The sequence below is a fragment of the Colobus angolensis genome, unplaced genomic scaffold, assembly GCF_000951035.1.
Source record: "Colobus angolensis palliatus isolate OR3802 unplaced genomic scaffold, Cang.pa_1.0 Scaffold550, whole genome shotgun sequence".
NCBI lineage: Eukaryota > Metazoa > Chordata > Mammalia > Primates > Cercopithecidae > Colobus > Colobus angolensis.
In genome coordinates this window covers 921,702-938,239 of record NW_012119044.1, presented here as the reverse complement: position 1 = coordinate 938,239, position 16,538 = coordinate 921,702, and the positions used below count along the sequence as shown (strand labels likewise).

Below are 16,538 nucleotides of genomic sequence, written 5' to 3'. Positions count from 1 at the left end.
ACTCCTCCTTCTTCTTTTCCTTTCTTTCCTATATAGCACTTGCCATCTCTAAAATTAATTTGTTTTATAACCATGTCTATTTTGTTCATTGGTTTACCTCCAACACTTAAAACAGAGCCTGACTTCAAATAAGATTTTAAAAAATACTTAGTAGATGAATAAATGTATTCATGAGAACATGTGTACATTCTTTTTAGTAGTTAAGTGTCTCTTGACAAATCTACTAGCCTCTGTGAGCTTTTAAATCTCCATTTCTTAATGCAATACTACCTAAGGCTGTTATAAGTTTAAATTTATTCACTCAAAAACTGCCCACTGAACACCTACCACATGCCAGATTCTATTCTAAGCAATGTAATCACAGCAGGGAACAAAACGGACAAAAATCTCTCATGCAGCTTACAGTCTGGTGAGTAAAGAAAGACAAGAATACAACAGAATGTATTAAATATCAATAAGTGCTTTGGAGACAAAAACAATTTGTAGGTAAGAATCTGAGAGCAGGATCTGCAATTTTAAGCAGGGTGACTAGAAAGGAAGACATATGAGTAAGGAGGTGAGGGATGTGTAAACTGGGGAAATAACTTTTCACACAGAGTAAATAGCATGATGGCATACTGTATTTTCAGAATGGCTGCAATGGAGTGAGTGAATGAGAGAGTAATAGGAAGTGACGTCAGATAAGTGAGGGAGAAGGCAAGGGTTGTGTAAGGCCTACAAGGCCATAGTTAGGATACTGGCTTTTGTTCTTAGAAAAATTAAAAGCCAATATGGAGGTCCGAGCATAAGTGGAAAATCAGGTGACTTAGGTTTTAATTGGTTCAATATTTCTCAGTGAGGTTGTTAATGGCATTTTGAGTGGACAGCTCCTCTTTGTTCCCCCCACTAGGCACATGGCAGTCCATTTAGTGTCTCTAAACTGGACCCATGAAATGCCGGTAGTACTGCTCCAGTCTTTTGACCACCAAAAATGTCCCTATTTATTTCCAGGGCTAGGTTAAGAATAGGCTTAAAGTAGGTAGAGTCTATTTTAATAATATTCCAGGCAACGGTTTATATGATCTTGGGCCAGAGTAGCAGTGGTGAATGTGGAATTTTTTTTTTTCTGCAGAGAGGTTTTGCCAATGGACTGGACAGGGGTATGAGTGAAAGCTAGGAGTCAAGGATGACTCCCACATGCTTAAAATGAGCAAACAGAAAGATGGAATTACTATTCGCTGAAATTGTGAAGATTGAATGTGGGTGGAGCAGATTTAATGGAAAAAGTAGACGTTCATCAAGGCACGTTACAAACTACCATGTAAAAGCAGATATATCTAGGTTTCATCCAAGAATTTCGCAAAATGAGGAAATGGGAACTAGTTCTGAACTGAAGGATTTTGTTAGAGCATGTTTTGGGAGGGGATAGGATTAACAGAAATAAACATTAAATAAATAAGTGAATAAATGATTACTGAAAACTAGTTGTAATATATTAGCTCTTCCAAGCAATTAGATTATGCTATAAGAAACATTTTTTTAAAATATAGCCCAGAGGATTGAATCTAATTGTGGGATTTCAAACAATACATGGTATGGTGGTAGGCAGGCCTTTAATGTTAAAATCACACTGTGCCCATATTGCTTGGAATAGACACCCTACAGTGAGACTAAGGCTGAACCCTGGGAAAACAGTGGGTGATACAACTGTCTGGCACCCCATACTGACTAAGCATCACTACTTTCAATACTGCAGAGTCAACTGGTCAATATATGTGACCTTTTCTCTATTCATGGGTAATTTGAGGATTTCAGACGAAAAGCTATGTCCAGATACTATTTAGATGCTTCTTCATGTGTAGAGTTGAGTCATCCTTCCAGACAGATGAAATTATTTGAATGAACACAATAAACTGATTGATACAAACACACTATTTAGAGTTGCTAGGAGGAAGTGGCTGATTGCATCACTGTTAGAACATTTTCCAGCATTCTGCCTGCTCTTAAGACTAGAAAAGCAGCATTTTGAACAGCAACGCTCATCATATAAACATAAAGTCTCCTCCAAAAGGTATTGAATAAACAAAGTCAAAGAGTCAGAAAACATTCATTATCTTTGGATTTAGATCACATTCATGAACACTGTGTCTCAAGATTTCTTATTAATATCCCCCATGAGTAGATACAAGTGAGGTATTTACATTCCAAAAGAAGTCCCAGGCCTGGCACAGTGGCTCACACCTGTAATCCCAGCACTTTATGAGGCCAAGGTGGGAGGATTGCTTGAGGCCAGCACTTTGAGACCAGTCTGAGCAATGCAGCAAGTCCACGTTTATACTGAAAAATTTTAAAATTAGCCAGGCATGTTGGCATGTGCCTGTAGTCTCAGTTACTCTGGAGGCTGAGGCGGGAGGATCATTTGAGCCCAGGAGGTCGAGGCTGCAGTAAGCTATGATCGCACCATTGCACTCTAGCCCAGGCAATAGAGCGAGACCCTATCTGCGAGACCCTATCTCAAAACAACAACAACAACAAAAACAAAAAACATATACGTATGACTGAGTTTTGCTTCCTTTAGAAAATGTCATCACGTTTCAGACTGACCCGACCTATTGTTAGAGATGCTTTTTCTGTGACAGTAGTGGAAGAGAACTGGATGCAATTCTTCAGGCAGGTGGCATCTCCAATCACCAGTTAGCTAAAGAACTTACAAGCGTTATGCAAAGGTGGTCGCTTGAACTAAAGTGGAAAGGAATGAGATCAAGAAGCAGCAGTGGTAGACAGATGCCCCACTGGCTTCGCATTGTTGTTTCACTGGAAGGACATAGTGTGTCATAACGAATTACCATTAATTTGAGCCAGCAGTACTGTTAGATTGAGCCCAGCAACCCAGGATGACAAACAGTGCCTGCAAGATCATCTAATGAGGGACAAGGCTGCTTCAGTTGTGCCGCTTCACTCAATTAGTGGACAAGGTTTTTAATGCTGTTCTGCACAACTAAAGCAATTTTGATTACTTAGAGCTAAGTCTCCATTTAGAATGTTTCGGAAGCTGACACAGGTTTTTTGGTTTCTTTTTGCCTTTTTAAATATAAATTATCTAGAGAGTATTTGAATGGTAATAAGCTATTTGAAAGCCAATCACATTATTCCTTACTTTCGCTTAAGTAATATCAAAATATATTTTTTAAAAGTTCAAATGATAGAATTTACTCTAGCAAAGGAAATGTAAATAAGATAGCAAATGATTAAGAATATTCTGAGGATGTATGTGTATGTGTGTGTGTGTGTGTGTGTGTGTGTGTGTGTATGCAGGCACTATGTGTGTCTCTCTGTGCCAGAATTACAGTTGGTGAATTTCACTTCATCAGCCAACATTATCAGGAGGGTTGCATATTTATTCTATATATCCACATTTTTAAAAAATTCCAGATCTTGCCTTCTTTGGCTGGGAGCACTTGTATCTCATAGCTTTTGATATAGGGAACTGATGCTTCTACTTCATTATTTTTTTCACTATGTCACTGCATGAGCACTGATAAGTGCAATGGTATGACTTATTTAATATTGTGATCACTGACTTATCTCATAACTAAAACCTTACCCGCACAGAGGCTACTTAAGCCTAATAAATACCTTCCATTCTCTTTAGAAACACACAGGGTGCTCACTCTCTCTTTACACAGCATTCTCCCATCTTCTAGCTTTTTTCTACTTAGTGTATTGAATTCTCAGACTGCCTCCCCTGGGAGAAATGTTGCTTATTTAATTATAAGGTCATTGGATAAAAGAAATTACTCAAGTGCAGGATACATAGTAGGTATCCATACATTTTGGTAATATTGAACACAAATTCTACCCAGATAAAAAGTATAAACCTCATTGTGACGCGAACATACCCCCTGCTTTCTTTCCTTCACTCAGGTGGAAGAGAACATCAGGACCAAAATTTGAGAACATGAATCTCTAGTTATACCTAACCCATCACCAAAATCAGCTTGCCTACCCGTAATTTTTTTAAAAGCTCACTGCTTAAAGGAGGTCCAATACAAGCCAATTTTTCAGTGGTACACACAGCCACATCTTTGTTTTATAAAAGCACTATAACAACCCAACAAATAAAGTCATTTAGGGCAGAAAATTGGAAAAAGCTTTGAAACTTTAAAACTTTTGGGCTGCAGGAAAAGCCATTAGTTGAGTAAATAAACAATTATCAGAGGTTTTTCTCCCTACTTAGAGTTATCTTTCATTTTCTTAAAATAATTTTAACAATGGCTAATATCTTGTCTCCAAAATAGTTAACTCCAAAAGCACGTGTTATACACTCAGGAGAGTTGGTTACACATTAGTAGAAAACTGTACATCACTGCCCTTGTTGATGTTGTAAATAAAAATTAAAGGGGAAAGACAGTATGGTTCCTTAGGAAGCAAGTAATATTTCCTATAATGGTGTTATATTTTTAATGATTGTAATGACTTATAAACTGGCAAATAATTTGCACAGATTCTATATCCCCTCTTCCCAGCATATATAAGAATTTGTGACTCAAATTATGATTGTAGAAAAGTAGAAAAAATGATTGACAGTTCCAGTTCCATTTATTCTCCTCTCTTGTCAAAAGTGGTGGTAGGAGAAAGGGGGAAGGAATTTCTTGTTAGTTGCAGGAATCAAAGAAACGTAAAGTTTGAGGATTAAATATAGTGGGATAGTACCAGTAACATGTACAAGTCAGTAGGAATCAATCTCTTAAGTGCTTCCCCCTTCACTTCTCTTTGTTCTTTAGGAGAGTATTGGCCTGAAGTACCATCAGCAATGATTACCATTTGGCTTTCCATCCAAGTTAATATCTAACATCTCAGATATGTTCTCATCTTCGATCCAAATTTACTTTTAAAACATATGTAATATTTGCATGGTTCAAAAAACTATATAACTCTGGACTCACTTCCATCCCCATCCGTTTTATTCATTCCCCACCCACACATTATACATTATTGTTTTCTTGATTTAAGGCTTATACTTCCTGTATTTTTGCAGAAATAAGCAAACGTATGTATTTATTCTTATGTGCCCTTCTTTCTTATGCAAAAGACGGCATTCCATATATACTCTTTGAAGTTTTCTTTAAAATTTCCACCTAACACTCTTTCTTGGAAATGTCTCCATAATAGTGAATAGAGATCTTCCTCATTATTTTATTTTATTTATTTATTTACTTATTTTGAGATAGAGTATCACTCTATCCCCCAGGCTGGAGTGCAATGGCGCGATTTCGGCTCACCGCAACCTCTTTCTCCCAGGTTCAAGCAATTCTCCTGCCTCAACCTCCGGAATAGTTGGGATTACAGACACCTGCCACCATGCCCAGCTAATTTGTATACTGTTAGTAGAGTTGGGGTTTCATCATGTTGGCCAGGCTGTTTTCGAACTGCTGACCTCAGCTGATCCACCCGCCTTGGCCTCCCAAAGTGCTGGGATTATAGGCATGAGCCACCACGCCGGCCTGTACAAATACTTTCATAGCAAGAAACAACTCTTAACTTTCTTTAAATTTAGAACTCATATTAGGGATTTCAAAATAGTGATTGAATGAATGAACGAATGAATGAATATACTGGATCCAACAGCAGTCTGACACAAGAGCTTGGGGACGGCTTTCAGCAAATATAACCTGATTTAGAGTTCTGAAGGCAGGCATATGTGTTTAGCAATAGCTTTTTCCTACTCTTCGGAAAATGAGGCAGCCTGGAGATGAGGTGAAGACCACCTTTCCTGCAGTTCCTATGTAATGGACGGGGTGCATCCTGGTTTGTGGCTTGAGGCTGCTGTGTGTCCAAGTAACACATTCGTTCTGTTGTTGTAAACCTTACAGGAATGATGACTAATGCTTTGAGGAAACAGTAGAGGTCAGACAGCAAGCCCAGAAAAACCTGCCAGCACCAAGAGGATGTCCTCAACAAGTGCCTGGGGGACATATTATTCTAACTGAAGGGACCAGAGCTTTCCCAGGAAGGGAAGAGGGGAGAAATGAAGAATGTCTGTGTTCACGTTTGCCAAAAACAAAAGTCTGAGAAATCTCTGAGAGACTCTACATGGGAGGTGAAATTTAGCTTTTCTAAGACCATTGTTGATTTTCCCTTTACCCTTGAAGTGAACTGAATTATCACTAATGGTCAGACGAAAGCTCAGAGGTTCTAATAAAGAATATGAAATAGGTTAATGCTACTGCACCAGGATTTGACTGACTGTTAATACCAGGTTTTAAAATTCATTTGTATCATTTATAATACAAATACCTGATTCACCTGCATTCTTTTGGTGTGGGGCAGTGAGGGAACCTGGGTGTGAATGGCCTCCTAAGCAGCAAAATCATTGCTAATATCAGCATTTTGCTGTCTCATCATCTAATTATCACATACAGTGCACTAATCGAAGCACCTCATTTAAAGTGGGAAAAGCTTTGCTAAGGGCAGATGATTCAGCACGGCACCTCTCGATGAGTACTGTCACTTCAAATCCTTTTTAAGAAGTAGGTATTGTGTAACTAATAAGTAAAACGAAAGCATAAAGTTTATTAAGAAGTTACATGTTCCATTTTTTAAAGTCTCTGTAGTCACGATCATCCATTTTCCCCAAAACTGCCCTGTCACATAATAATATGCATACATACAAAACTTATTTCATGTTTAAAAGGCATCCCAGAGAGATGAGATGTGGATGGGTGTGAAGAGTGGATCTGGGGAACCGAATGGGTGCAGATGTCTCCACTGACAAAGAGAAAGGCATATGGCTTCCTTCCTCCCTGGTGTGCCCGGGTCTCAGAGAGAGCTGTAGATTTCCCTGTGATAAGCTTCTGCTTTCGAGCTCCACTGGGAAGATATTTTGTATGCCACAGAAAACCAAGATGTTTGCATTCCCACCAATCCAGGGATAAAGCATTTTCCTCATACAGACACAAAACATACAGTATATGAATGTTTAATGGAGGCTAAAACTGGGAGAGGAACAGAAAACAAGAACAGAGCAGGTTAAAAAAATATCTGGTTTCTCTCTATCAAAATACTAATTAAAATTCATGTTCATGGGGATGATTATACATATGTTTTTGAACTAAAAGTCTAACCTGGCACTATTTTTTGGCCTTATTTTTGTGACAACATTTTTGTCCATATGGCATGAAGTGAATCATTTTACATCTTTTTTTAAGCTCTATGTGTTTTTCTTGTTGTCTATTCCCTCTTCTCCCACCACACACACACTGGCAGCCGCTACCAAGTTACCAAATGCCAACTCAACCCTGCAAGCTGGCTGCATGGAGCTATATAGTACTGGCATCTTCCTTTCTTTGCAGAAATATTCTCTGTGTGTGTGCGTGTGTGTGTCTGTCTCTCTCACACATGCATGCATGCACACACCCCACATACATACCATTGAAGCACCCTGAATATTTCTCCTTCATTTCCATGCTCATCTTTCAACTCCTCGGGATTCTGCCCAGCTTCCAGTGTGTGTGCGGCACTGGCTGCTGGCCTGCTGCAGAAGACCACACCAGCTTATTTGGTGCCCCTCACCCCTGGCCTTCCTTCTCCATGGCATTCTGACAATTAGTGATTAACTTAAGAACTGCTATAAATGAATGGTTAATCGAGCCCATATAATTAGTTTAGTCACAACAAAGTGCAAGATCCATGATCGTCCACTGGTTCTCCCCCCACCCCAGTGTCCCGTTTTAAAAATTACAACAATCCATGTTCCCACTTTTGCAGACAGGAGAACGCTCCTTATCTGTAGTGCAGCCACACCGCCTAACCGCCTGGGTTGTGGATGGCACACGTTTTGTACATGTGCTGCCTCCACCAGCATCAGGCACTGCTGAGTTTGTGTGGAAGGGCAGCAACTCCACCTAACAAATGTAACTTTAACAACAGTAAAACAACCTAATAGCTTAGCATGCCAGGGGGCTAATGTGGCAGGCCATTTACCGCTGCACTAAATAGCCTCGGTTTGATTCTCATTGCCAAGTGTCGAACTGAGAATTGCAAGGCAGGAGTAGCTCCTAATTCATTAGATAAAGGGGGTCATTGCTCATAGGGCTGGGGAAACTGTAGAAGCATAAGAAAAAAAATAAACAAGGCATTCCCTTTTCAAACGCCATCAAAACCTGGGCTAAACATGGTCAGGAAAAGCAGAGGCTGCTTTCTTGGCACTCATATGCTAACTTCTAACTTTGGGTAAATGTGCTTTGTTTTGCAATGTTCATCTGGAAAGAGACTAGAACAGGAAGGGATCCTAATATTGAGCCATGTCATTTATTATTTGTAAATCACTTTGACACCCTTGGAACAAAAGCAACAACACAAGAACAAAGTATATAATTCAGTCTTGGCTGTAAAATGAGCCACTACTGACATGTCCCTGCCAGCTATTCCGCCTTGTGTGCCCTGAAAAAGTTGCTGTGGATGGTTGTGACCCGGCTAATAGGCTGGGCAGGAAAAAGACCGCTAGCAATAAAAGGGAGAACAAAATTCTTGTTAATATTGCTACATCTGATAATATTGTCTTTCTTTTTCCTTTTTATTTTTATTCCAGGCAGTTATAAAGAGTTCTAAGTTCAAACTGCCCTCAATGGTCATCATAAGGTTATGTGGACAAAACAGTTCCTCTATCTTGTTTTTTAATAGAAAAGAGAAATGATGAAAAATTTCAAATGAGATCCCTAAAATGGGACATCTTTATTTCCTGAACATTAGCCCTAAAACAACTGATTTCTCTAATTCCTGCCATCACTCAGATTGGCCTTGAATTACCTCCCAATAGGCCTCCCATGTGCTTCTAGATGAGAGTGTGTAATGGGGGATCTGTTAATTAACTAGAAGCAAAGTTGCACGGTGGGGATCAAACACTGGATACGTCCTAAAACTCCCACAGAGAAGATGAAATGCAGCGCAAACTTTAAAGACTTCCCGTCATTAGCTGAGACCTTGCTGCTCCTGGCCCAGACCCCTCCTGTTTCTGAGAACAATGAGGACAATGATGGCAGAAATGAAATAGTGCAGCCAGGAACAAAGGAACTAGCTATTTACCGGTAGAAAAAGAGAAAAAGGAGGGGGGGAGGGGGAGAAAAAGGGAGAACTTTCTTTTTCTGTGGTTCCTGTCTACTTTTAATTAATTTATGACTGCCAGGGAATTGCACAGAGAGTACACCCAGGCGCATTGTACCCCAGCTCAGTGTTAATATATGTAACATCTACTGTTTACTCCCAGGAAAAGTGCAACCCGCTGGAGAGAGAGGGACTCGGAGGAAGGAGAGAGAGAAGAGGCTGGAATGAAAGAAAATGGACAAACTGTCAGGCTGAACTTTCACACTTAAGATCAGGGTTCAAACTAGAAGATGATAAAAACAAAAGAAAAAAAAAGCCAACACCATCCCAGGGGTAACACATCCTCTTAGATCACTGCAAAAGGTAAGAACCATGCCTTGACACAAAGCTCAAATTTTACAATTTTCAGAGGTTTCCTGGTAATATAAATTTCCTTCCATATAAATATAAATAAATATCACATCAATAGCAAAAGCACATAGTCATGATATTGACTTCTTAATCTTCCCTGTTTCTTGACAAGATAAATCTAAAAAACGGCACTGAAAATTGAGAGAACAGCTGAATAACAAAACCTGACTAGTAAAAAACTTGGTCCTCATTTTGCATTCCCTGTTTTTGCAGAATTGAAATCAGGAGCTTTTCCATATATCTAAATCACAGGCTTCCATGGGATTAAGAGAAATAAGAGAACCAACAAGGTGCACAGAAAGGCAGCTTTGACCTTTGTTACTTCATGTTGAAGCTCTTACTTTGAGATGGACCAGTAGATGAAGAGGGTCATTATTCAGAGGAGCTGCTCTTGCTCTCCAAATTTCAGTTAAAATGGCCACATTAGAATTATTTATTTTTTCTTTTTTCACTTGTTCGTAATTGGTCATAATTTGCAGAAGCTTATTCATAATTACCCCAAAGTAAAAACAACCCAAATGTTTATCAACAGATAAATAGATTTTTAAAACTGTGGTGTAATCATACAGTGGAATACTACTCAGCGATACAAAGGAATGAACCACGACGGATACATGCAGCAGCATGGAAGACTCTCAAACACATCATTTTAAATCAAAGAAGTCAGGTGTAAAGAGTACATACTATATGATACCATTTATAGAACGTTCCAGAGCAGATAATACTAGCATGATAGAAAGCAGAACAGTGGCTTGCTTTGGGAGTGGAGGAGGGGAGGACCCCCTGGAAAGTGGCATAAAAGTGATGGGAATATTCCCTACCATGACTGAGGTATGGTTTTCACCAGTGTGTGTATATGTATCAAAACCTAGGCTGTAGTGTGCAATTAACTGTATGTAAAATATAGCTCAATAAAAATTAAAAAGTCAAATTTGTAAGTACTGCATGGTGAAAACATGGCTCAATAATAGTTCGTATGATAAAGAAATATGGCCTCAAACAATCTATAACTGATTTGAACCACAAATATGAGGTGATTTTTAAGAAAAAACTTTACACTAATAAAGGTTGTATACCCAGGTAAAAGTGGAAAAAATATAGCTATACCAGTTTTCTTTTGGTAAATATTTGCCAAGTATATACACTTTTTATCTTTTTGCCTTTAACTTAACTGTGTTCTTATGTTTACAATATATCTTCCTGTATTCTCAAGTAACCAATATAAAGTGATGAAAATCTGAATTATTTTCTTTTTAAACTTCAGTAACAAGACTCTCCTGTTTTCAAGCCACATGTTTATAATAATCAGTGGAAACTCTGCAAATGGATGAAACAAGTAAATCCCCCAGGACTGTTTTGTGACTGATTTTCTTACTTCTCACCTATCTAATATGAAGGGTTTAAATTTTGCTAAGCTCAATCACAAACTCAACCCTAGGGAGAAAAGGTCTTAAGCATATGGTTCAACCAACTGAAAATACTATACAATCAAAAGGAAGTATAGGCTAGAGGTTTACCATTAGCTGCTTGTACGTTCTAACCAGTATTAAAGAGGAACTCCACAACGAAGTGAAAGATACACCATCAGTTACTGAGAAACTTATCTAATGTCTCTACACATACACTCACAAAGAGTAAGAGATTCCCCTTTGTGATTGATATGACTATGCCAGTTACCAATGCTGATATGGCAGGATAGCATAAAAGAGTAGGAATGAAAGGGCCCACAGTTATATTCCTCCCATCTAAAAACTAACTGTGTGTCTTAGAAAACATTATGTACTCTACTTGGTCTCAGTTTCCTTGGGGATGATAATTCTCCTGATCACTTCATAGGGTTGTTTCGAGTACTGAATGATATATATAAATGAAACTATTCAAAAAAACCCATCCATTTACTTTCAATTTGTCCTCAACTGTTCCTAGAACAGTGCTGGATCTAAAACAAAAGGTATTCAGGAACTAGGAATCTACTTTAGGGTTACCAGTTTCTTTGTGATTTTATAATTATCCTCAAACTTTCTGAATAAATTCGCAACTCAATCTAGGAACAATCACTTTCTAAAATCCACTTCAGATCATTCCATCCTGGCTTTCATTTACCTATGTTTTTTTCATTTTTCTCCCTGTGCACCTACCATGGTATCTTGTGAGCAGGCTTACAATATTTTCTCCAAAGACAGTAACGGCTTACCTATTTTTGACTTCGTTCATCAATTTTCATCTTCCTGTTTATGTAACATTCTATTCATACAATATTCTCTAAAATTCTTAATATATTTTGTTAACCTTTCAGAGCTTCTGAAATGTGGGGATAACTCCAGAAATTTCCTTTACATTTAATAAGAGTTCTATAGGTTGCAGCAAAATCAAAATAACAAAGAACAATGACAGAGCCACACTTACAGCTGTAAAGAAGTAAGAACGATTTCTTGACACAAAGAGAAGCATACTAATACTTAATACATTCAGGATTCAAGTAACTAACAATAAGAAAGTAAGTCTATTCCTGAAAGAAGGAAGACTCCTTCAAGGGAATAATCCTGATCATTAAGATCACAGTTGCTAGAGAGAGACATTCCGCAGGACAGGAAGGCAGGTCAAATATTGCTGATTTCTGGCTCTAAGAATGACTTGATGTGAGTAAAACCTCCTGATTTAATTCATAATTCTATTGGTTATATATCTTGGCAAGGGAAAAACATACATAACCTGGCTTTCATGGTCACCGTAATAGCTTTGAGAAGTACCTGCATACCACTCACTGTGTTGTTGGTATTCTGTTCAGCCTTAGTGTTCACATTTTTAAAAAAGTATTTTCCACTATTTAGAAATTGAGACATTCCATATAATACCCATATTTCTGTCACTTAAAAAAAAAACTTGGATGATCTGTCAAGGCTATGCCCATCCTTCCACATGGCAGCAATCTACTGGTATTAAATGGAAGCCACCATGTGATAGAGACACAGAGCCCTTGGGTTCATCCCAGTCCTCACCAGTCTGTCTGGCTCCTGTGTAAGTGGAGTTGTTGACACCTGAAGTTTTTGAGTAGGGCTTTAGGGGATTGAAGTCGTAAAATATTCAGAAACTGTTCTCAGAGCATAGATTTCACAGCTGTTCCCTCTTATGCCTAACTTCACGATGAAAGACAAAAATGTAAAAACCAATAGAAAAATACAAGATAATAGTCAAGCAAAGGAAATGAGAAAATAGATGTTTAAATAAATGCAAGAAAAACAGGATAAGGGTTAAAAACTGTAGAGAACATCCTCACCAATATAATAATATGAATAACAATGAAAATATAAAAAGCACATCAAAAAAATCTAATCAATACAAATTAGAAAATTTAAAAACTGTAGATGATTATGAAGACAAATATGATGAAAAATTAATAAGCAAAAAGTATGCCACAGAAACCATAACTTAATACAAAGAATTACAATTACGTTAAGGAAACAGAGGCACAATTACAAAACTGGGGATCAAAGAATAATTGTCAAAATGTGGAAAAGGGAAAAAGTTAAATTTAAGTGACAAGTCAGACTCCAAAGTTGCACATACCTTTGTGTAAGCAAACTTTAAACTAAGTTAGCTTTGGACAATCTACCCATACAGTTGTCTTTCCAAATGAGGGTAATAAGCGTTTTCTTGAAGGCAACACTTAGTTGGTAAGGTTTGCGAGTTCTCTGAATTTGGGACTTTCAAAAGAAGACTGCAGTGAAAGGAATTGTCAACGTTGCTATTTGTCCCTCTTGAGATATAATGCAGCCAGCACAAGAAAGACCTATGTGCATATTTGGCGTTAAGTAATCAGGCAGTTTTTTAAATAGATCCCAGGAAAGAACAAGCTGGATAATAGGATCATTTTTCTTCATGCTCAAGGATGAACAGATCAAAGATCAGAACTTGTATCATGACTTTTATCTAGGAAAATGTACTCAGAATAATAAAGGAAAGGCACCACTTGCATTCCAAACGATCAAGAACAATCTTTAGGGAAACTTTGCTTCGTGAACTCTTGATTCCTATCCAATTTGGGCTGTCCAAATCTACACATGAATCCGGGGCCAACTTCCTCATACTTCCTATTGTGCTAGGGCAGTTTCTGCCTACTGTTCTATAATGTGTGCTTGGGAAAAGAAAGATAACTTTAGTATCAGTAGAAAGGGTCATGCCAGAGGACCCATAATATTTCATTGCATAATTGAGAAGGCAAATATTTTGCAAAATCATATTTGATCATTTATTTGTTCAGTGTCACAAGAATCTAAAGGATTCTATGTACTTGAATTTCTAAAATTACTGAGATTTACCATATAAACAACACAATTTTTAAAAAATTTCAATCAGTAGCTTCTTAAAAATACATCACCTATTTACCTATCATGTTAGAGAGAGCAGGCTAAAGATGGCAATCTTTGTCACCAAGCCTGGAGTGCAATGGCACAATCTCGGCTCACAGCAACCTCCACCTCTCAGGTTCAAGCAATTCTCCTGCCTCGGCCTCCCGAGTAGCTGGGATTACAGGTGTGTGCCACCACGCCTTGCTAATTTTTGTATTTGTAGTAGAGACAGGGTTTCACCATGTTGCCCAGGCTGGTCTCGAATTCCTGACATCTGGTGATCCATCCACCTCGGCCTTCCAAAGTGCTGAAATTACCAAAGTGCTGGTGAGCCACCACACCAGCCAAGATATCACCTTTTGATGGCTTATAGTTATGTTAAGGAATATCACAATTATATTTTGAAGGATCCTGAAGGTTTATAGAGTTGTTAAATGCTACAGTGGTGGTTCTCAATAGGGGTTGATTTTGCCCCTGCCCAGGGGACGTTTAGCAAAGTCTGGAGACAATTTTGTTTGTCACAAGTGAGGTGGGAGTGAGAGGGGGTGCTAGTAGCAACTAGCAGGCACAAGCCAAGATTGCTGCTAAACATCCTAAAATACATAGGTCAACTTCTTCCCCATAAGAATTATCTAACCCAAATGTCAGCAGTGCTGAGGATAACAGAACCCTGTGCTACAATAAACTGGATCAGTCTATACGCCCGCAATATTTGCATGAGATTTTTGTTTTGTTTGTTTTGCTTTTTAAAATCTCCTCTGTACTGTCTCATACTAAAAAGACTTCTGGATGGCCCTTCATCTTTCTGATTTGCTACTTTATTCTGCTGTGGCTTGGAAAACATTTTTTTCAAGCTTCAGACAATCATACAGCCTATGAAAGATGGCTTTAGAGCTATCTTACGAGTAAAGCTTAGCAGCTCAGAGGCATAGAGTAATAAAATAATTCAATATTTTCTAAGCTTATTTTTGGTTCATATCTATTCAATTAGTAGACATAAATAAACAATTTGATATTTTCTAAGCTTATTTTTGGTTCATATCTTTTCCAATTACTAGAGGTCACCGGACTTCAAATATGTGAAGGTAAGTGTCTTGTTTATTCAAAACTAAAGAACCAACTAACAAATGAAAACTCATAAAACAAAATAACAGAAACCCTATGTTAATCTGTACTCTACTAATACAGGACTAATAATATCTTGAAAAAGGTTGAGCTAAAATGTGCCTTCTACTCTGAGTAATTATCATAGCCAAATTCATATGATAAATAAGACCCAGAAGAAGGGCACAACATTTATCTTCTTAAGAAAGTACCATTTGTTATATGTACTTAATTTTTTATGAATTTCATTATAACTAGTGATTTTATATGTTAATGATTGTTAAGTCTCATCTATATCTAATTTCCATAGTCAACTTTAGCTAGTTTATGCATTTGAGACTAATACAATTAAATTTTTTTTTAAATAAGGCTACTTATATTCAAGACTTTCCTTTTAGTTAATCAAAAGTCGGGAAATTGTGACTAACAGACATGCATGATCCATTCTGGGAGTAATAAAGAAGTAATAGGCCAGGCACGGTGGCTCATGCCTGTAATCCCAGCACTTTGGGAGGCCGAGGCGGGTGGATCACGAGATCAGGAGATTGAGACCATCCTGGCTAACACAGTGAAACCCCGTCTCTACTAAAAATACAAAAAATTAGCCAGGCGTGGTGGCAGGCGCCTGTAGTCCCAGCTACTCGGGAGGCTGAAGCAGGAGAACGGCGTGAACCCGGGAGGCAGCGTTTGCAGTGAGCCGAGATCGCGCCACTCCAGCCTGAGCGGCAGAGCAAGACTCAGTCTCAAAAAAAAAAAAATTAGCCGGGTGTGGTGGCATGTGCCTGTAGTCAGTCCCAGCTACTCTGGAGGCTGAGGCAGGAGAATGGCATGAAACGAGCAGGCGGAGTTTGCAGTGAGCTGAGATCAGGCCACTGCACTCCAGCCTGGGCAACCGAGTGAGACTCCGTCTTAAAAAAAATAAAATAAAATAAAATAAAGAAGTAACAGTGATGAATCAGGTGACAGAACTTGGGTCGTTCTTCTCATATCTGTTAGTCTATGTAGCTAGTGCTGAGAGGCATTGCTTGCTGTCCTAATCCAACACATGCATCAATCAGACTACACATTAAATTCATTAACTTAATGATATAGAGTTACCAACTGTAAATTTGAGAAACTGTGAAGATGAAATTTAGAATTTCCATAGGAAAAAGTTTTCAATTCCAGATTGTTGCAAGCTAACAGAGAAAAAATTGGTCCAGGAAGCACAAACAGCTAAATTCTGATTCACTGCCACTGCCATCACAAAGGCCAGTCTTGGGCTGACTGATGTACACAGGACTATTTGGTTACAGCTTCCTTATCTTCTAATTAAGTACTCTGAAATGCAGTTGTGGAAACCAGGGAAAGATTATAAGCAAAAAACACAGTTGAATTTAAATTTGGGAAGTACTTGGTTGCCAATAAGATACCAATTCTTTGTTGAATTGAATTCAATTCTTGTTTCGAGTTTTTCAGCCTTTAACCACAGGGACTCTAGCCTATATTTCTGTATTGATTTACGGTAGAGGGGCTTGAGGGCATGAATGCAGGTGAAAGTAATAAACACATGGGGGAGTTGAGTGAAAGGTCAGTCCCAGCCCCTCAAAAATA

The 16,538-nt window shown here is 38.3% G+C and overlaps 1 protein-coding gene and 1 long non-coding RNA gene across 3 annotated transcripts in view; one reads left to right on the top strand and one right to left on the bottom strand.

Moving 5' to 3' along the window:
- Nucleotides 1–16,538, bottom strand: part of SOX5 (SRY (sex determining region Y)-box 5) — a 1,042,185-nt gene that overhangs the window by 692,608 nt on the left and 333,039 nt on the right. The gene's annotated exons all lie outside the window — the stretch shown is intronic.
- Nucleotides 1,998–16,538, top strand: part of LOC105525719 — a 15,842-nt gene continuing 1,301 nt past the window's right edge. Inside the window, exons 1-4 of the long non-coding RNA XR_001003967.1 lie at nucleotides 1,998–2,050; nucleotides 5,853–6,079; nucleotides 6,402–6,509; nucleotides 9,245–9,299. This is a non-coding gene — a long non-coding RNA (uncharacterized LOC105525719). The remainder of the gene's footprint in view (nucleotides 2,051–5,852; nucleotides 6,080–6,401; nucleotides 6,510–9,244; nucleotides 9,300–16,538) is intronic.